The 22216-nt window shown below is 44.3% G+C and overlaps 1 long non-coding RNA gene across 1 annotated transcript in view; it reads left to right on the forward strand.

Annotated features, from left to right (window-relative positions):
- Positions 1-1556: 1556 nt before the first annotated feature.
- LOC309651742 overlaps positions 1557-22216 on the forward strand; it is a 77838-nt gene continuing 57178 nt past the window's right edge. Inside the window, exons 1-2 of the long non-coding RNA XR_014258350.1 lie at positions 1557-1749; positions 4427-4540. This is a non-coding gene — a long non-coding RNA (uncharacterized lncRNA). The remainder of the gene's footprint in view (positions 1750-4426; positions 4541-22216) is intronic.

Below are 22216 nucleotides of genomic sequence, written 5' to 3' on the forward strand. Positions count from 1 at the left end.
AGTGGGAATGTAAGTTGGTGCAGCCATTATAGAAAACAGTATGAAGGTCCCTCAAAAAGGCAAAAATAGAGTTCCATATGACCCAGCAATCCCACTCCTGGGCATATATCTGGGCAAAACTCTAATTCAAAAAGACACATTCACCTCAATGTTCATAGCAGCACTATTCACAATAGCCAAGACATGGAAACAACCTAAATGTCCATTGACAGATGAATGGATAAAGAAGATGAGGTACATACATACAATGGAATACTACTCAGCCATAAAAAAAGAAAATAATGCCGTTTGTGTAACTGAGCAGGACCCTTTGGGGCCTTCCCAGAACAGCCCCCCACCCCATGTCCTCTGCCTGCCTTTTGTCTGTAGAAAAACTTTAGTCAAAGAGTAAATTTAATCAGAGAAATGAAAAAAATGCAGAAAGGAAAACAGTCAAGCAAGACAAAATAATAACAGTTTAGCCATTAAACAAAGTCAAGTTCCTCCTCAAGGGCTATAGATCCTATTCTGAGCCACACTGTTTAAGTTGTTTTGCAGCTACTGAAACCCCTGCCAGGTGGGAGAAGTTAACTGTATGCTACCCACAAGCACTTAGACCCCAGACCAGTTGGAACCAGGTTGATGATGTTGATCCTGATTACCTCACCACCAACCAATCAGAAGAATGTCCAGGAGCTGATCACACACCCCACAACGACCCTCCCTCATCCTGTCTTTAAAACCCTTTCCCTGAAAGCCTTCAGGGAGTTTGGGTATTTTAAGCACTAGCTGCCCTGGACTCCTTGCTTGGCCCTGCAACGAACGCTTTCCTTCACCACTTGGCTTTACTGCCCATGTGCAAGCAGACCCAAGTTTGGTAACATCTGCAGCAACATGGATGGAACTAGAGATTATCATACTAAGTGAAGTAAGTCAGAAAAAGAAAGACAAATACCATAAGATACCATACAGTACTGTACCATATGATATCACTTAAAATATGGCGCAAATGAACTTATCTACAAATCCGAAACAGACTCACATAGAGAACAGACTTGTGGTTGCCAAAGGGGGCGGGCAGGGAAAGGGATGGACGGGGAGTTCGGTGTTGGTAGATGCAAACTATTACATTTAGAACAGATAAACAACACGGTCCTACTGTATAGCATGGGAAAGTATATCCAATCCCCTGGGATAAACCATAATGGAAAAGAATATTAAAAAAGAATGTCTCTGTGTATAACTGAGTCACTTTGCTGTACAGCAGAGACTGGCACAACATTGTAAATCAACTATACTTCAATTAAAATTTAAAAAGTTTAAGAAGCCTTAAGTATGGCTGACCAACCTTAACTTGATCTTGAGTGTGACAGGGGCCCTGAATCGGCTGAGCGTCTGCTGTCCCACTGCAGGAGGGGCGCGGGGTCCCAGGCGCTAGTACCCAGTGAGAACCCCGAGGGAGAGAGATGCGAGGCACCACGACCTGGTCTGCAGCCCCTCTCGCTCCCGGCGGCTCTTCCCCGTGATTGGGCGGTGCCAACTCCCAGTGTACCCCGCCCACCCCGCCCACCGGCGCCGGCGTTCCTCGTGCGCGGCGGGAGCGCGAGTTAAAGCCGCCTGGGCGCTCCACCTGCCTGTGGCGTCCTGGCGCAGCGCGCCTCGCTCCCGGGTCCCCGCGCTGTCTCCTCGCGCCCGTGGGACGCCAGGCGCTCCTTCTGCTCCTGCCGCCTCTGCTGGCCGCGCTGGGCGGCCTCGGGGGCTCCGCGACAGGTGAGTGGGGCCCGCAGGTGGGGCGCCCCGGGAGGGACCACATCCCGCTCTGCAGGCTGCGGGGCGCGTGGCTGCCCGGCTGCCGGGCGGGGGCGGAGGAGAGCTTGGGGCGCCCTCGCTGGGTGTGCGCGGCGTGTCCCCCGTCCTGCGGTGACCTTTTGTCTGGGAGGGCGAGGCTAGACTGTCTGGAGGGGCCACCTGCTTCTCAGCCCTTTACTCCTTAACAAGCCTGCCTGGTGGGTGGGCTCAGCGGATGGTTTGGATGTCTTTTCCTCTCTGGCCCTCAGGCCGGTGGGAAAGGAAGCTCGTTCCGCACTACGCTCCCTTCTAGGTTCTTCCTTTTCCCAACATCCAAGGGAGTGGAATTGGCTTTCTAGCCTTGGTCTCTGATGGGCCCGCCGCCCAGGTTTAACCAGGCAGCAAATTTAGCCTCTTGGAGGCCCGGGACCTTGGGAAGAGGTGCTTCCCTCCAGAAACAGCCCGGGGGGAAACAGAGCTTGGGCCCAGGTGCGGTTAGCAAGCAACTTCCAGCGGCGTTTGTTAATACCACCCAGGTGTAGGCGGACCCCCAAGGCAGAGGAGAGCTGAGTCGGGGTCCCAGGGTGACTTAAGACACCCTGAGTTCCCGTAGGGTTGGTGGCTGGTGACCTGGGCAGGTGCAGGAGGTGCCCAGTGTTTGTCAAACGACCTGGCCTGCAGGATTGCCCGTCTCTCCTGACAGGTGCTCCCAATTGGCCCTCATGGATGGAGGCAGATTTTAACTCATTTTTTAACTTATGCAGACACTTTGTTGGTCAAGGTAGTGTTAACTGGTTAGGAGGAGATGTCACTTAGTCTCTGAGCTGTTTGCCCTCCAGGAGGGATTCTGACCCTCAGGGTTTTTGCCTAACCTGGTGGGGCATCTCTGCGGCAGGAATCCCAAACAGTGGTCTGTTTGCTCCACTCCGGAAACAGGATTTAGTTACTTGCCTTTTTCACTAAGCAGTGTTCGCCCAGGTCTTCTGGTGTGAAGACATGTTTGTGATGTCTGTTGTAGAACAGCCCATGATCATTGTACTTTGTATATTGACAGACTATGAGAAAGCTACCATGAACTATAGTAAATAGATTAATAAGTACATTTTTTATTTATTCACAGCAAGCATCTACCTAAATTTGAAAAGTAATGTTTGAGACCCATGTACAGATGGTGTTCAGAATCCACGTGCACACTGGGTCTCCAGACTGAGAATCACCAGGGCAAATAGTGTTCCAGGTGGGACTCGCCTAGCAGTGTGAGTCTTTGAGGGTTGACTGCAGCCCTAACTGGGATCCTTCTGGAAGGATCTGCTAGAAGAGGTAGCAAAAGAGCTAACACTTTGGGAGCATTTATTTGGTGGGTATTGTGCCCAATGACTTTGTACTCTTTTAATCCTTGCATTTTCCTCTTGGAACCACTTATTTACTAGCCTCACTTTACAGACAAGAAAAACTGAGGTCCAGAGGGAGGCAGTAACCCTCCCGAGGTGATGTTGTTAGTACGTGGTCTAACCAAAACTCCAACCTAGTCAGTAGCCTGACGACTGAGCCTGGTATCCCATCTTAGGGGTTGCTGACCTCACCTGCTCTCAATTGAATGGTTTTGGTCAAGTCAAGTGGGATTGCCCGGATGGTATGTGAGTAGCTGGCAAAGTTGTTAGCTATTCATTAATAACCAGTACTTCCTGAGTCTTTCATTTAGAATGCAATTTATAAGCCAGCCTTTTAAAAATCAAACATTGAGTAACTATGCTAAAAGCACTGTCTTAGAGGGATGCAAGTAAGACTGAGGTCTGGTTCCTTACCAAAGAAGGTGTAGTCTGCGCGGTGGGCTTCCATTGTCAACTCCCATCACATAGCTTTGCACACGACTTTCCATCCCATGTGCATACATTGTCCCTGGGGTAGGATTGCTGGGTCTTCACTGCATCTTACAGAGACTTCTACCAAATGGGACATGTGGCTTATGTTTTCTCGGAACCAAGGATTGGCTTTTTCTCTTTGAAAGTTAGGACAAAATAGTAAACTAAGTACAACCAGGCCTTCTCTGAGCACCACATCCATAACAGGCTTATTTTTGACCATTAATCAATCAGGGTTGAGAAACACAAGTTCATGATTTGAATAAAACTGATAATATAAATCAGTGTCCTGCAAATAACTGAAAACTTAAATATTTTTAACCAGGCTATTAGAGGTATTCTTATAAAGATGGTATATAGGACCCCAAACGGTAACTTCATTTGAAGCTGTATCGACCCATGTCTAAAAGGAAACTAAAGTCAAGTGCTTTGAGCCTAGACCTCTAAACTTGCAACGCTTCATACTCTGAGTCTGTAAGACCGAATCAGGCCTGGAAGAATAGTTGTATCTTTGTAAGCACAAGTGTGAGTCTGAGCCATTCTGACAAGACGACGGGGAGGCGAATGGCAGCTCTCCAGCAGCAACTCCACAGCACCAGAAAGAATGGCCCCCAGGGGTCGTCACTGGAGAACCTGCACGGGTTTTCAGGGTGCTGAACCCCCCTAGCGTTCTCCTCGGTAATAGCTGAAGGAAGGTCTTCCAAAGAGAACAGTGACTGCAGCTTACATGAGAAGGTCTCCTGGACCCAAGGAATCCAAGAACTCTGATGGCTTTGCTTCTTGGTCCTTCATTGCAGATGAAATACAGTGTCAGATGACAAGGCAAGCGGCATGTGGTGGGAGATGCATTCCTGTGGCCTGGCTCTGCAACGGAGAGCAGGAGTGCCCGGATGGGGCGGACGAGCAGTGTGGTGAGTGGTCTCACGGCTGTGTCCTGTTGTGTATCATGCACTCACCCACACCTGGCCATTATTGCCGTGTGCCTGGTTGACAGTCAGTTCTCATGGTTTTCACCCTCTTAGGGGGTGTTCGGAAATGTTGGTAGTTCTGGGTGTCTTGGTAGTGTAATTCCAGTGTCAGAAGTAGCCTAACCTTTGAAATCAGAGTAAAACTGGCTTAAATCTACTCCACGTGCAGTGGGGTCTCAGAGTTCCCCCCCAGTTCGCAGCAGGTTTGTGCAGAGGAGCCTGGTTTACAGCGTTTTGGGGTCACCTCTGGAGCACCCTCCAGTTTTGCTGAAGTGTTGAGCTTGTGGGTGTCTGCACTGCATGTGTCCACCGCTGCAGCAAACACATTGCACTGCTCTCCACCTTCAAATTCCTGCTCATTCCTTTTGGAGCAGTTCAGCCCTCTCCTGCCAAGTTCTGCCTTAGGAATTTCACCATAAGTTCTAAGCTATTTCTCAAGGTATTTTTCTCAGGTTAAAAAAAAAAGTTCCATCCCTAAGGGAAATTCTGGTGCTGTTAAAATAATTTATTATTTCACCTTGCTGCACTAGTTAAGACTCATTTGATTATGAGTCACAGAATCCAAATGAAGCTAAGGTAAGCTGGCTTAGGAATTTATTGTAAGGATACTATGGTTTCTAATGGAACTCAAAGAAGACTACCTGGGCCTTGAGACAGTGTCTCATAGTAAAAACACGTATCTCTGAGAATCAAAGACAATTGCCCCAGAAGGGGAAATCCACACAAGTTGGCCAGACACCCTCAGAAATGTCTATAAGATGACCTACTGAGCCCACAGGATCTGAGTCCATTTCCTCAAAGAGGTAAGAGTTCAGGTGGGTCATTGACTATAGGATATATCACATACACAGACCACTTTTATGTATAATCATTTTCAAATTTTTAAAAAGTCATTGCTTTACAAAAACAAACAAACTTTTTTAAAATTTTATTTTTTTAATTTTTATTTTACTTTGGAGTACAGTTGGTTTACAATGTTGTATTAGTTTCAGGTGTACAGCAAAGTGATTCAGTTATACATATACATATATCTATTCTTTTTCAAATTCTTTTCTGGTTTAGGATATTACAGAATATTGAGTAGAGTTCCCTGTGCTATACAGTAGGTCCTTGTTGGTTATCTAATTTAAATATAGTAGTGTGTATATGTCAATCCCAAACTCCCAATATATCCCTTCCCCTGCCACCTTTCCCCTTTGGTAATCATAAGTTTGTTTTCTAAGTCTGTGATTCTGTTTCTGTTTTGTAAGTAAGTTCATTTGTATCATTTTTTTTATTGAAGTATAATTTACTTACAATATTTTATTAATTTCAAGTGTATAACATAGTGATTCGATATTTTTACACATTATAAAATGATCACCATAATAAGTCTAGTTATGATTTGCCACAATACAAAGATATTACATAGTTATTGACTATATTCCCCACACGGTACATTTTATACCTGTGACTCATTTATTTTGTAACTGGAAGTTTGTACCTCTTAACCTCCCTCACCTATTTTCCTAATCCCCCCCTACCCACCTCCCTCTGGCGACCACCAGTTTGTTCTCTGTATTTATGAGCTTGTTTCTGTTTTGTTATGTTTGTTCATTTTTAAAAAAATTTTTATTGGAGTATAGTTGATTTATAGTGTTGTGTTAGTTTCAAGTGTACAGCAAAGTGAATCAGTTGTACATATACATGTATCCACTCTTTTTTAGATTCTTTTCCCCAGTAGGCCATTACAGAGTATTGAGTCCCTGTGCTATACAGTAGGTCCTTATTAGTTACCTATTTTATATATAGTAGTGTGTATATGTCAATCCCAATCTTCTAATTTATCCCTCCCCCCTCCCTTACCCCCTGGTAACCATAAGTTTATTTTCTACATCTGTAACTCTATTTCTGTTTGGTACGTAAGTTCATTTGTACCCTTTTTTTTAGGTTCCAAGTACAAGCGATATCATATGATATGTGTCTTTCTCTGTCTGACTTACTTCACTCAGTATGACAATCTGTAGGTCCATCCATGTTGCTGCAAATGGCATTATTTCATTCCTTTTTATGGCTGACTCATAGTCCATTGTATATATGTACTACATCTTCTTTTATTTATTTGTTTGTTTATTTTTGGCTGCATTGGGTCTTCGTTGCTGAGCAGGGGCTCCTCTTTGTTGCGGTGCCTGGGCTTCTCATTGTGGTGGCTTGTCTTGTTGCAGAGCACGGTCTCTAGGTGCACGGGCTTCAGTAGTTGTGTCACGCGGGCTCAGTAGTTGTGGCACGCGGGCTTAGCTGCTCCGCGGCATGTGGGATCTTCCCAGACCAGGGCTCGAACCAGTGTCTCCTGCATTGGCAGGAGGATTCTTAACCACCACGCCACCAGGGAAGCCACATCTTCTTTATCCATTCCTCTGTCGATGGACATTTACGTTGCTTCCATGTCCTGGCTATTGTAAATGGTGCTGCAGTGAATATTGGGGTGCATGTATCTTTTCAAATTATGGTTTTCTCCAGATATATGCCCAGAAGTGGGATTGCTGTATCATATGGTAATTCTATTTTTAGTTTTTTAAGGAACCTTCATACTGTTTTCCATAGTGGCTGTACCAATTTACATTCCTGCCAACAGTGTAAGAGGGTTCCCTTTTCTCCACACCCTCTCCAGCATTTATTGTTTGTAGATTTTTTGATGATGGCCATTCTGACCGGTGTGAGGTGGTACCTCATTGTAGTTTTGATTTGCATTTCTCTAATAATTAGTGATATTGAGCATCTTTTCATGAGCTTTTTGGCCATCTGTATGTCTTCTTTGGAGAAACATCTGTTGAGATCTTCTGCCCATTTTTTGACTGGGTTGTTTGTTTTTATGATATTCAGCTGCATGAGCTGTTTGTATATTTTGGAGATTAATCCCTTGTTGGTTGCTTCTTTTGCAAATATTTTCTCCCACTTTAAGGGTTGTCTTTTCATTTTGTTTATGGTTTCCTTTGCTGTGCAAGAGCTTTTAAGCTGAATTAGGTTTCATTTGTTTATTTTTGTTTTTATTTTCATTACTCTAGGAGGTGGATCCAAAAAGATGTTTGCTGTGATTTATGTCAAAGAGTGTTCTTCCTATGTTTTCCTCTAAGGGTTTTATAGTATCTGGCCTTACATTTAGGTCTTTAATCTGTTTTGAGTTTGTTTTTGTATATGGTGTTAGAGAATGTTTTATTTTCATTCTTTTACATGTAGCTGTCTGGTTTTCCCATTTATTGAAGAGCCTATTTTTTCTCCATTGTATATTCTTGCCTCCTTTGTTGTAGATTAATTGACAATAGGTGTGGGGTTTATTTCTGGGCTTTCTATCCTGTTTCATTGAGCTATATTTCTGGTTTTATGCCAGTATCATACTGTTTTGATGACTGTAGCTTTGTAGTATAGTGTGAAGTCAGGGAGTCTGATTCCTCCAGCTCCGTGTTTCTTTCTCAAGATTGCTTTGGCAATTTGGGGTCTCTTGTGTTTCCATACAAATTAAAAATTTTTTTGTTCTAGTTCTGTGAAAAATGCCATTGGTGATTTGATAGGGATTGCATTGAATCCGTAGATTGCCTTGGGTAGTATAGTCATTTTGACATTATTGCTTCTTCCAAGCCAAGAACATGGTATATCTTTCCATCTGTTTGTGTCATCTTTGATTTCTTTCATCAGTATCTTATAGTTTTCCGAGTACAGGTCTCTTGCCTCCTTAGGTAGGTTTATTTCTAGGTATTTTATTCTTTTTGACGTGATGGTAAATGGAATTGTTTCTTTAATTTCTCTTTCTGATCTTTCATTTTTACTGTGTAGGAATGCAAAAGCTTTTCTGTGTATTAATTTTGTATCCTGCAACTTTACTGAATTCATTGAGCTCTAGTAGTTTTCTGGTAGCATCTTTAGGATTTTTTATGTGTAGTATCATGTGCTCTGCAAACAGTGACAGTTTTACTTCTTCTTTTCCAATTTGGATTCCTTTTATTTCTTTTTCTTCTCTGATTGCTGTGGCTAGGACTTCCAAACCTATGTTGAACAGAAGTGGCGATGATCTCAGGTGACCTCAGCCTGCAGTGGCTTGAAGCAGGATCTCAGGTCCCAGACCAGAGATTGAAGCCAGCCCGTGGCAGTGAGAATGCCGAATCCTGGCCACTAGACCTCTAGGGCCAGTGGCCAGTTCCAAGGCCCTGGGTCATCTGCTTTGTGGAAAAGAATTTTAACAAAGAGACAGAAGGTAGTGAAACAAGTAAAGTGTTTATTAGGAGGAAAAAAAAGTACGTGTGGATAGACAGACACAAGCAGGCTCAGAGAGAGTTGCACCCTTGGGGTAGTTCACATTACTTAAATGGGGCAGTTCTTCCCGGTTCCCTCTGGCCAGTCATCCTGCTTTGCCTGGCTCTGAGTCCATATTTGGTCTAACTCAGGGCCCTCCCCTGTGTGCGTGTGCATCTTTTAGCCAAGATGGATTCCAGTGCAGGGGTTTCTGGGAAGAAGAACATATTATGATCTGGCGCCCCCTCCCTCTTCTGACCTCTGGGGAACCTTTCTGTTGCCTGTGCAGTCGGGAAGGTGTCCTTGACCTCAAGAATGAGAGATATGTGGTTTCTTTATCTTCTCTCCAAGCAGGACTCAGCTCCCCTTGTTCCTGCCGTTATGTTTATCCTGGAGTATCTGTCCACAGGGGACAGATTCCAGCTCCTCAGCCTGGGACCCATCCATCTCCTGCCTCAAATTCCCCCTGAGAGACGTGGACCCCACGAAATCTTTACTGGGAAGATGAAGGCCGAAGGTCTATCTTCTGTAGCTTCTTCAGGCTGGCATGGGGCTTACAGACCCTACCTAATTGGAGCCATGCAATTCTTGCCATATCTTGTTGAGGGACCCCAGGGTGACTTCTGCTGTTATTCTGGCAGGGTCTTTTTCAGGGAGCAGCTGGAATCCATGCATCACCATTATCCTGTTGTGCCCTCGAGGAAACAAGCTGAATAGGTAGATTAGAGGATCAGGGGCTAAAGACTAGTGAAAGACAGTTATAATCCGAGACTCAAGCAGGGGTAAGAATCTGGTTATACATGGTCAACATATTTTTGTTAATCTCAGGGTTAAAATTTAGCATGTTTCTCCGTTTCTAAAATGGAAGTTCTGAATCTGTTGGTCCCAGCCCTCCTACTTGGGCTGAAAGGTCTTAGTTATAGATTTATAACAGTATGGAAGACAACAAAGCACTAGGCGAAATATAACATAAATCAGTATGACTGAAAAGAGGAGGGGTATAAGAAAATGGAAACCTGTCCAAAAGTTTTTAATACCTTGTGGGATCCGAGAGAACAAACTAGAGAACCAGTTTTCAGTTTTCCCGCCCATATTGAATAACGAGGATTGATGGTTAATTGTCTGCTGAAGCCAGGTGGCTTATTGTTGAATTTTTTCAGTGTTGGTTTCTAGCTGGGAAGAGGTGTTACCGCACGTGCGACAGGAAGCATTGGCAGTTGCACATACTCCTCCTTGTTCTGCCAGTAGATACTCCAGGGCCAGTTGGTTGTCAAGTACCACCTTGGCCAGGGAATCTAGAGACTCTGTAAATTAATAAGAGACTTAGCAGTCTCACTGGCTGTGGTGGTAAGAGCGCGAGGCAAGTTTTGAAGGACGTATTGGTGGGCAGCTGTCCCCCCACCATGGTAACAGTGCATACCCAACGAAATAGGCATCTCCATCTGGGATATTCCCGGGTAAGTTTCGAGTCAATCCAGTGAATGGTTTTAATGAACTGACCCAGTGCTTGGATTCATTTGAGGAGTGGATTGAGAAAGGGGAAATCAAGGTTCCCAGCCTACACTGCGTGGGTGTGGAATGATTGCATAGGCAGTTAGTAGCCCACGGTTGTTTATCTACGTGGCATCCAAAGACGTATCCTGTTGGGGCACAATAGACTAACTGGCCTAAGGTTTTAAAGCTTAGCCATCCAATCCTGTCGTTGTGGAAATATTTTCCAACCATATACCCAGTGCACTCCATCCATTCCGTTCTGTCAATTGCTCCACCAGTATGGATCCTTCTTCCATCAGGTAGTGGGTTAGGGTTTGAGCACAAACGGGCAACTGGACCCCTGGCTTGGGCGAGGGGCATCATAAAACACTGGGGTGTCTTAATGCCAGTTTTTCATTCCCCAGTTTTGACCTCATGTTCTGCTGCTGCTGCTAAGGAAGAGGTAGGCAAGAGACATGAGAATTTTTTCTGTGGGAAGATGAACAATTTGACTCTGTACATCACAGCACTGAGTCTTGGGTCTTTGAAAGTCCATTTTCCCTCAGGAACTTGGCTAAAATTCTTTATGGGACGGACAAAGGGGTCGCTATGGTCGATGACGGACTTAGCTCGCGGGGTAAGCACATCCAGCATTCTGTCAACTGAGGGGAGGAAGCGAGAGTTTGCAAGATGTGAACCAGGGAGTTGTCTGTCTGTCCTGTGGACAAGGGAAAGAGGTAGAGAAAATCTAAAGTAATTAATACCTTCATAGTTGCACCAATCAGAGTTGGTTTTTTTTTTTTTTTTCTTTTCAATCAGAGTTTTGATCTTGAAAAATGACTGGAAAGCACGAGCATTAAAAGAAGTGTTGTAGTGAGTTGAAACCCAGTGGTTAAGTATGGGTCCTGAGGTTTCAGGTGAGTCACATTAAACCACCCAGCATGGGTAGAGGAGTTCTGTCTCGGGCATAGGTGCAGGGCTACAGCGGCACTCGTAATAAATTCCGAAAGCAAACGTGAGAGCACGGAGGACAGTGATTATCTAACTCTACCAGAGCATGTCAGTTATTTTGTAAGTGAACTAGAGTTCTGGAAGGCAAAAAGGAAGATAGTGGCTGCGGGTACTTAGCCTTGGGTCTAAGAAGTCTCTTTGTCCTTCCTGAATAGAGCTTTAGGTCTTGGAGAGGCTTCCTCGTCCACCTGGATTTTTCAGGCTGTCCAAGGTCCTCCGTGTCCTATGGAGACTTGCGGGAAGGGGTGGATTCATAGGAATGGCTGGAATGTGGGTCTTCGGGTTCCTGTAACATATCAGTGGAGGCAGGTTTAATCCTGGACAGACGGACCCAACTCGTGACTCCCTGGAGCTTAACTGCTGTAGGGGTGCTCAGCAGGACTTGTTAAGGACCCTTCCACTTGGGAGTAGCTGGGTGCGGGGGGACTCATTTTTCCAGGTCTCTAAGAGTCCCCAGTCCCCAGGATTTACAATGGAGTGACTGGGGCTCTTACCTGGGGCGGGCTAGGTATGTATGTATGTATGTATGTATTCATTCATTCATTCATTATCAGTCATCAGTTTTATACACATCACTTTATACATGTCGATCCCAATCGCCCAATTCAGCACACCACCATCCCCACCCCACCGCAATTTTCCCCCCTTGGTGTCCATACGTTTGTTCTCTATATCTGTGTCTCAACTTCTGCTCTGCAACCCGGTTCATTTGTACCATTTTTTTAGGTTCCACATACATGCGTTAATATATGATATTTGTTTTTCTCTTTCTGACTTACTTCACTCTGTATGACAGTCTCTAGATCCATCCACGTCTCAACAAATGACTCAATTTCATTCCTTTTTATGGCTGAGTAATATTCCATTGTATATATGTACCACAACTTCTTTATCCATTGGTCTGTTGATTGGCATTTAGGTTGCTTCCATGACCTGGCTATTGTAAATAGTGCTGCAGTGAACATTGGGGTGCATATGTCTTTTTGAATTATGGTTTTCTCTGGGTATATGCCCAGTAGTGGGATTGCTGGGTCATATGGTAATTCTATTTTTAGTTTTTTAAGGAATCTCCATATTGTTCTCCATAGTGGCTGTATCAATTTACATTCCCACCAACAGTGCAAGAGGGTTCCCTTTTCTCCACACCCTCTCCAGCATTCGTTGTTTGTAGATTTTCTGATGATGCCCATTCTAACTGGTGTGAGGTGATACCTCATTGTAGTTTTGATTTGCATTTCTCTAATAATTAGTGATGTTGAGCATCTTTTCATGTGCTTTGTGGCCGTCTGTATGTCTTCTTTGGAGAAATGTCTATTTAGGTCTTCTGCCCATTTTTGGATTGGGGTGTTTGTTTCTTTAATATTGAGCTGCATGAGCTGCCTGTAAATTTTGGAGATTAATCCTTTGTCCATTGATTCGTTTGCAAATATTTTCTCCCATTCTGAGGGTTGTCTTTTCGTCTTGTTTATGGTTTCCTTTGCTGTGCAGAAGCTTTGAAGTTTCATTAGGTCCCATTTGTTTATTTTTGTTTTTATTTCCATTACTCTAGGAGGTGGATCAAAAAAGATCTTGCTGTGATTTATGTCAAAGAGTGTTCTTCCTGTGTTTTCCTCTAAGAGTTGTATAGTGTCCAGTCTTACATTTAGGTCTCTAATCCATTTTGAGTTTATTTTTGTGTATGGTGTTAGGGATTATTCTAATTTCATTCTTTTGCATGTAGCTGTCCAGTTTTCCCAGCACCACTTATTGAAGAGACTGTCTTTTCTCCATTGTATATCTTTGCCTCCTTTGTCATAGATTAGTTGACAATAGGTGCGTGGGTTTATCTCTGGGCTTTCTATCTTGTTCCATTGATCTACGTTTCTGTTTTTGTGCCAGTACCGTATTGTCTTGATTACTGTAGCTTTGTAGTATAGTCTGAAGTCAGGGAGTCTGATTCCTCCAGCTCCGTTTTTTTTCCCTCAGGACTGCTTTGGCTATTCGGGGTCTTTTGTGTCTCCATACAAATTTTAAGATGATTTGTTCTAGTTCCGTAAAAAATGCCATTGGTAATTTGATAGGGATTGCATTGAATCTGTAGATTGCTTTGGGTAGTATAGTCATTTTCACAATGTTGATTCTTCCAATCCAAGAACATGGTATATCTCTCCATCTGTTGGTATCATCTTTAATTTCTTTCATCAGTGTCTTATAGTTTTCTGCATACAGGTCTTTTGTCTCCCTAGGTAGGTTTATTCCTAGGTATTTTATTTTTTTTGTTGCAATGGTAAATGGGGGTGTTTCCATAATTTCTCTTTCAGATTTTTCATCATTAGTGTATAGGAATGCAAGAGATTTCTGTGCATTAATTTTGTATCCTGCAACTTTACCAAATTCATTAATTAGCTCTAGCAGTTTTCTGGTGGCATTTTTAGGATTCTCTATGTATAGTATCATGTCATCTGCAAACAGTACAGTTTTACTTCTTCTTTTCCAATTTGTATTCCTTTTATTTCTTTTTCTTCTGTGATTGCCATGGCTAGGACTTCCAGAACTATGTTGAATAATAGTGGTGAGAGTGGACATCCTTGTCTTGTTCCTGATCTTAGAGGAAATGCTTTCAGTTTTTCACCATTGAGAATGATGTTGGCTGTGGGTTTGTCATATATGGCCTTTATTATGTTGAGGTAGGTTCCCTCTATGCCCACTTTCTGGAGAGTTTTTATCATAAATGGGTGTTGAATTTTGTCAAAAGGTTTTTCTGCATCTATTGAGATGGTTTTTATTCTTCAATTTGTTAATATGGTTTATCACATTGATTTGCGTATATTGAAGAATCCTTGCATCCCTGGGATAAATCCCACTTGATCGTGGTGTATGATACTTTTAATGTGTTGTTGGATTCTGTTTGCTAGTATTTTGTTGAGGATTTTTGCATCTATATTCATCAGTGATATTGGTCTGTAATTTTCTTTTTTTGTAGTGTCTTTGTCTGGTTTTGGTATCAGGGTGATGGTGGCCTCATAGAATGAGTTTGGGAGTGTTCCTTCCTCCACAGTTTTTTGGAAGAGTTTGAGAAGGATGGGTGTTAGCTCTTCTCTAAATGTTTGATAGAATTCACCTGTGAAGCCATCTGGTCCTGGACTTTTGTTTGTTGGAAGATTTTTTTTTTTTTTTTTTTTTTGTATTTTTGGCTGTGTTGGGTCTTCGTTTCTGTGCGAGGGCTTTCTCCAGTTGCGGCAAGTGGGGGCCACTCTTCATCACAGTGCGCGGGCCTCTCACTATCGCGGCCTCTCTTGTTGCGGAGCACAGGCTCCAGACGCGCAGGCTCAGCAGTTGTGGCTCACGGGCCCAGTTGCTCCGCGGCATGTGGGATCTTCCCAGACCAGGGCTCGAACCCGTGTCCCCTGCACTGGCAGGCGGATTCTCAACCACTGCACCACCAGGGAAGCCCTGTTGGAAGATTTTTAATCAGAGTTTCAATTTCATTACTTGTGATTGGTCTGTTCATATTTTCTGTTTCTTCCTGGTTCAGTCTTGGAAGGTTATACCTTTCTAAGAATTTGTCCATTTCTTCCAGCTTGTCCATTTTATTGGCATAGGGTTGCTTGTAGTAGTCTCTTAGGATGCTTTGTATTTCTGCGGTGTCTGTTGTAACTTCTCCTTTTTCATTTCTGACTTTATTGATTTGAGTCCTCTCCCTCCTTTTCTTGATGAGTCTGGCTAATGGCTTATCAATTTTGTTTATCTTCTCAAAGAACCAGCTTTTAGTTTTATTGATCTTTGCTATTGTTTTCTTTGCTTCTATTTCATTTATGTCTGCTCTGATCTTTATGATTTCTTTCCTTCTGCTAACTTTGGGTTTTGTTTGTTCTTCTTTCTCTAGTTTCTTTAGGTGTAAGATTAGATTGTTTACTTGAGATTTTTCTTGTTTCTTTAGGTAGGCTTGTATAGCTATAAACTTCCCTCTTAGAACTGCTTTTGCTGCATCCCATAGGTTTTGGGTCGTCGTGTTTTCATTGTCATTTTTCTCTAGGTATTTTTTGATTTCTTCAGTGATCTCTTGGTTATTTAGTAACGTATTGTTTACCCTCCATGTGTTTGTGTTTTTTACGTTTTTTTCCCTGTAATTCATTTCTAATCTCATAGCTTTGTGGTCAGAAAAGATGCTTGATATGATTTCAGTTTTCTTAAATTTACTGAGGCTGGATTTGTGACCCAAGATGTGATCTATCCTGGAGAATGTTCCGTGAGCACTTGAGAAGAAAGTGTAATCTGCTGTTTTGGATGGAATGTCCTATAAATATCAGTTAAATCTGTCTGGTCTATTGTGTCATTTAAAGCTTCTGTTTCCTTATTTATTTTCATTTTGGATGATCTGTCCATTGGTGTAAGTGAGGTGTTAAAGTTCCCCACTATTACTGTGTTACTGTCGATTTCCTCTTTTATAGCTGTTAGCAGTTGCCTTATGTATTGAGATGCTCCTATGTTGGGTGCATATATATTTATAATTGTTATATCTTCTTCTTGGATTGATCCCTTGATCATTAGGTAGTGTCCTTCCTTGTCTCTTGTAACATTCTTTATTTTAAAGTCTATTTTATCTGATATGAGTATAGCTACTCCAGCTTTCTTTTGATTTCCATTTGCATGGAATATCTTTTTCCATCCCCTCACTTTCAGTCTGTATGTGTCCCTAGGTCTGAAGTGGGTCTCTTGTAGACAGCATATATATGGGTCTTGTTTTTGTATCCATTCAGCCAGTCTGTGTCTTTTGGTTGGAGCATTTAATCCATTTACGTTTAAGGTAATTATCGATGTGTATGTTCCTATGACCATTTTCTTAATTGTTTTGTGTTTGTTTTTGTAGGTCCTTTTCTTCTCTTGTGTTTCCCACTTAGAGAAGTTCCTTTAGCATTTGTTGTAGAGCTGGTTTGGTGGTGCTGAATTCTCTTAGCTTTTGCTTGTCTGTAAAGCTTTTGATTTCTCCATCAAATCTAAATGAGATCCTTGCCGGGTAGAGTAATCTTGGTTATAGGTTCTTCCCTTTCATCACTTTAAGTATATCCTGCCACTCCCTTCTGGCTTGTAGAGTTTTTGCTGAGAAATCAGCTGTTAACCTTATGGGAGTTCCCTTGTATGTTACTTGTCATTTTTCCCTTGCTGCTTTCAATAATTTTTCTTTGTCTTTAAGTTTTGCCAGTTTGATTACTATGTGTCTCGGTGTGTTTCTCCTTGGGTTTATCCTGTATGGGACTCTGCGCTTCCTGGACTTGGGTGCCTATTTCCTTTCCCATGTTAGGGAAGTTTTCGACTATAATCTCTTCAAATATTTTCTCGGGTCCTTTCTCTCTCTCTTCTCCTTCTGGGAGCCCTATAATGCGAATGTTGTTACGTTTAATGTTGTCCCAGAGGTCTCTTAGGCTGTCTTCATTTCTTTTCATTCTTTTTTCTTTATTCTGTTCCGCAGCAGTGAATTCCACCATTTTGTCTTCCAGGTCACTTATCCGTTCTTCTGTCTCAGTTATTCTGCTATTGATTCCTTCTAGTGTAGTTTTCATTTCAGTTATTGTATTGGTCATCTCTGTTTGTTTGTTCTTTAATTCTTCTAGGTCTTTGTTAAACATTTCTTGCATCTTCTCGATCTTTGCCTCCATTCTTTTTCCGAGGTCCTGGATCATCTTCACTATCATTATTCTGAATTCTTTTTCTGGAAGGTTGCCTATCTTCACTTCATTTAGTTGTTTTTCTAGGGATTTTTCTTGTTCCTTCATCTGGTATATAGCCCTCTGCCTTTTCATCTTGTCTGTCTTTCTGTGAATGTGGTTTTTGTTCCACAGGCTGCAGGATTGTAGTTTTTCTTGCTTCTGCTGTCTGCCCTCTGGTGGTTGAGGCTATCTAAGAGGCTTGATGGGAGGCTCTGGTGGTGGGTACAGCTGACTGTTGCTGTGGTGGTCAGAGCTCCGTAAAACTTTAATCCACTTGACTGTTGATGCGTGGGGCTGGGTTCCCTCCCTGTTGGTTGTTTTGCCTGAGGCAACCCAACACTGGAGCCTACCTGGGCTCTTTGGTGGGGCTAATGGCAGACTCTGGGAGGGCTCACGCCAAAGAGTACTTCCCAGAACATCCGCTGCCAGTGTCCTTGTCCCCACGGTGAAATAGAGCCAGCCCCCGCCTCTGCAGGAGACCCTCCAACACTAGCAGGTAGGTCTGGTTCAGTCTCCCCCAGGGTCACTGCTCCTTCCCCCGGGTCCCGATGTGCACACTATTCCGTGTGCGCCCTCCAAGAGTGGGGTCTCTGTTTCCCCCAGTCCTGTCGAAGTCCTGCAGTCAGTTCCCACTAAGCTTCAAAGTCTGATTCTCTATGATTTCCTCCTCCCGTTGCCGGACCCCCAGGTTGGGAAGCCTGACGTGGGGCTCAGAACCTTCACTCCAGTGGGTGGACTTCTGTGGTATAAGTGTTCGCCAGTCTGTGAGTCACCCACCCAGCAGTTATGGGATTTGATTTTACTCTGATTGCGCCCCTCCTGCCGTCTCACTGTGGCTTCTCCTCTGTCCTTGGACGTGGGGTATCCTCCTTGGTGAAGTCCAGTGTCTTCCTGTCGATGATTGTCCAGCAGCCAGTTGTGATTCTGGTGTTCTCTCAAGAGGAAGTGAGAGCACGTCCTTCTACTCCGCCATCTTGGTTAATCTCCACTCGTGGTCTGGGTTCTGTTGCCGTATTCTTGTATAGCCCTCTGGACCTGACCTAGGTTTATAATGTATTTAAGATGGGCTTGGGTTTCTGGGCCAGTTAGCATGTCCAGGGTAAGGAGTGGCCTTCCATGTGTCATTTCAAAGGGGCTTAACTTTGTGGTTGTTTTAGGGTCCGCCCTGACCCTTAAGGGAGCTATTGGCAGCAGGCGGTACCACGGTTCTGGTTTCCTGACAGTTTGCCCACGGTTTTCTTTAGGGTATGATTAGCCTGTTCTACTTTTCATGAGGACGGAGGTCTCCAGGACGAATGCGGGTGGTATCTGATTCCTAAGCCCTGCGAGAGCTGTTGGGTAACCCTGGCTTTGAATGAGGGTCCACTGTCACTCTGGAGGTGGCGGGGTAACATGAACCTAAGAGTGATTTCTTTTATTGATAGAAGTGCTCTAGCCACTTCGGTTGCCTTTTCTGTCCTACTGGGGAAGGCCTCTGCCCATCCAGTGAAAGTGTCTTTAAATACTAATAAATATCTGAAGCCTTGGAAAGAGGGCACCTGACTGAAACCCATTTGCTAGTCCTCTCCTGGGTAAGTCCCACGTCACTGGGCTGGGCTAACGAGAGGGGGAGGGGGTGCGGCTTGAGGCTGCCTCCGGATTATGGGTGGTGCAGAGGGCGCAGGCTCGAGTAACCCTTCTGAGTGTCTCTGGGAGCCCTTTCCTGTAAAAAGCTGGAAAACCACAGCAGGCATGGAGTGGTTTTCTCTCTCATTCTCTCTCCCCCAGATGGAGGAATCATGTGGCCCTTTAGTAATTTTCCATTGGTCAGAAAGAGGTTTGAGCAATTTTTGATCTATGTGCCACCAGCCATCTATTCCCTTAGTTCCCCCTTGGTCTCGTGGCCAGGTCTCTTCAGAAGTTGAGTATCTGGGTACAATGCTAGAAGGGGCAAGGGATGGGATCAATGCCATTTCTGTTGCGGGTATCAGGGCTGCTCTCTTGGCTTCCTGATCTGCCCTGTTGTTCCCTTGGGTAATTTGAGAAGTTCCCTTTTGGTGCCCGCAGCAGTGAATGAGTGCTACCTGTTTTGGTTTTTGAACCACTTCTATGAGATGTAAAATCTCAGCCTCATTTTTTAGGGGAATTTCTTGTATTTAAAAATTCTCTTCTTTTTCCAGATAGCTATGTGGGCATGTGAAACAGGGAAGGCATATTTTGAGTCTGTGTATATATTTACAATTTTTCCTTCCCCTAGGGTTAAGGCTCAGGTTAGAACTATCACTTCAGTCTTCTGGGCTGAAGTGTTGGGCGGCAAAGGTTTCACTTCTGTGACATTATGAGCGCTCATGATAGCATACCCTGCCCTCCTGACCCCGTCCTTAATAAAGCTACTGCTGTCAGTAAACCATTCTTCCTCAGGGTTTTCTATGGCTTGATCTGTTAGATTAGGCCTAGAGGCATAGACCTGGTCAAGGGTTTCGAGGCAGGAACGTATTAGTTCTGGGCTGTCAGCAGGCATCCGTGTAGCTGGGTTGAGGGTGCAGCAAGTTTTAAGGGTTACCTCTGGGGAGTCGAGGAACAAAGCCTGGTACTTAGTAAGGTGACCTCCAGTTAGCCCATGGTGGCCTTTGATCTCCAGGATCCCTTGTACTTGATGGGAGGTCTGGACTTCCAGTGGCTGTCCAAAGGTAAGCTTGTTAGCTTTTTCCACTAATTAAAGTGGTGGCAGCTACGACACGAAGGCAGCCAGGCCAGCCTTGGGCCATGAGTCTAGTTGTTTGGAAAAATAGCCTATAGTCTGAGGAACTTGCCCTAGCTTCTGTACTAGGACCCCCCCGAGCTGTCCCTTGCTTTTCAGTCACATATAAGATGAATGGCTTTTTCAGACTGGGGAGACCCAGAGCAGGGGCTCTGGTGAGGGCCTGCTTGATATTATTAAAAGCCTTTTCCTGTTCCCCAGTCCAAAGTAATGGTTTTGTATCTGGGCCTTTAGTGGCTTCATACAGGGGCTTAAGCCATTATCCCAAATCCTGGAATCCAAATTCTGCAAAATCCTGCCATGCCCAAAAAAAGTGTTTGTCCTTAGAGTGCTTAGGCCTACTATAGCCTGTTTTCTGTCTGGAGATAACTGTCTACTTCCGAGGTTTATAATATAGTGCAGATATTTAACTTGTTGCTTTGAGATTTGTGCCTTTGTCCGAGAGACTCTAACCTCGGGGCCCCAAGGAAATTAAGGACTTCAATTGTATTCTGATTTGAGGCCTCCATGGAGGGACTACATATTAATATATCAATATCTACATACTGTAGAATAGCCCCTTTTAGGTGTTATCTCCCTTAGTTCTTTTCCTAGGGCCTTGGCGAACAAGTGTGGGCTGTCCCGAAACCCCTGAGGCAGTACTGTCCAGGTGTATTGTTGCATTTGGCCTGAGAGGGCATTAGTCCACTCGAAGGCAGACAGATACTATGAGGAGGGATGAACTGGGATGCAAAAAAAGGCATCCTTGAAGTTGAGCGCAGTAAACCATTTAGCATCGTCAGGGATTTGGGCTAATGTGTTATAAGGATTGGCCATGAGGGGGTGAATAGAGACCACAGCATCATTTACTGCTTTAAGATCTTGTACCATTCTATAGTCCCCATTTGGTTTAACATCTGGAAAAATAGTATTGCATGGAGACTGGCAGGACACCAAGAGGCCATGTTTTAAGAATTTATCTACAAGGGGTTGTAAACCCTTCTTTGCTTCCAACTTTATGGGGTATTGTCTCTTGTTAGGGTAGGCAGCTTCTGGCTTAAAGCTAATTTTACAGGTTGGGCGTTTATGGCCCTCCTAGGGACTCCTTTGTCCCAAACTGCAGGGTTCGCTGGTTGGAGAATACGGCTGGGAACAGGCCCTTGATCTACCTTAGTCAGGGTCAAGATAAGGGGCTGCTTTCCTCCTAACTGTAATATGGCCCCGAGGGAGCCCAGAAGGTCTCTCACCAGTAGTGGGGTAAGACACTCAGGGACAACTAAAAAGGTATGTGAAATCAAACGCTGCTCAAATTGGCAAGTGAGAGGCCCAGTAAAGTAATGGGGGCGAGGCTTTCCTTGGACACCAGTCACAGTACAGCTTTCGGAGGAAAGAGGCCCAGCATGAGAAATCAGGACAGAGTAAGTGGCTCCCGTGTCAGTTAAAAAAATCGATCTTCTTACCTGCCATATCATGGACCACCCGGGGCTCCTTGATGGGGATAGACATCTCATGGGGGGATTTGTCCAGCGTGGCAATCTCAGGAGTGGAGGCCCCCCTTCGCCTTTGGGACCGAGGGCAGTCCCACTTCCAATGACCTGTTTGCAGGCTGGGCACGGCCTAGGGGCATTCTTGGGCCCAGTGGCCTGTTGACTTGCACTTGGAGCATTCCTCCTTGTTGGTCTTACTTCCAGACAGATCTTACTTCTTGGCCCCCTTGGGTTGTCTTGAGGTTGCAAGGCATGGCTGACAGCAACGGCTGTCAGTTTTGCATGAGCCCTGTCCTGTCTTTTCTCATGTTTGGTTCTTTCTTCCTCCTCAGCTTGATCTCGGTTATTAAATACTCCAAAGGCCACCTCTAGGAGTTGGGGCATGGAGGCTTGTGGTCCTAATTGTAACTTTTGGAGTTTCTACCTAATATCAGGGGCAGACTGGCTGATAAAGGGTTGTCCCAGCAGGGATTGACCTTCGGGAGTGTAGGGATCAATGTTAGTATATTTTCTAAAACCCTCCACAAGCCGTCCATAAAAGAGGGCTGGATTTTCTTTTTCTTCTTGGGTCACTCCTTTAACCCTTTAATAGTTCACTGACTTTTTGATACACTTTCTTATCCCTTCTAATACACATTGGGTCATGTGCTTCCTGGCTTCTGTCCCCTCCCAGGAATCATAATTCCAGCAGAGCTCCTGATTTGGGACTGCGACTCCACCCATAACAGAATGTTCGGGTTGCTCCCTGGCCAGCAGGTCAGCGTGCCCCTGGGCTGCTCCCCAATTCTCTGTTTCTCCTCAGGGGTACAGCAAGTAGATAGGACTACTTGGACATCCTTCCAAATTAAATCAAAGGCCAGAGTTAGGGCCTGAAACCCTTCAGCAAACTAGGCTCTTCAGCAAATCAGCCCAGTGTTTGTTTGCATTGGGCTAAATCAATTAAAGAGAAGGGCACATATATTCCGATTGTCCCTTT

Source organism: Balaenoptera physalus (assembly GCF_965194825.1).
Source record: "Balaenoptera physalus genome assembly, chromosome: 21".
NCBI classification, from domain to species: domain Eukaryota; kingdom Metazoa; phylum Chordata; class Mammalia; order Artiodactyla; family Balaenopteridae; genus Balaenoptera; species Balaenoptera physalus.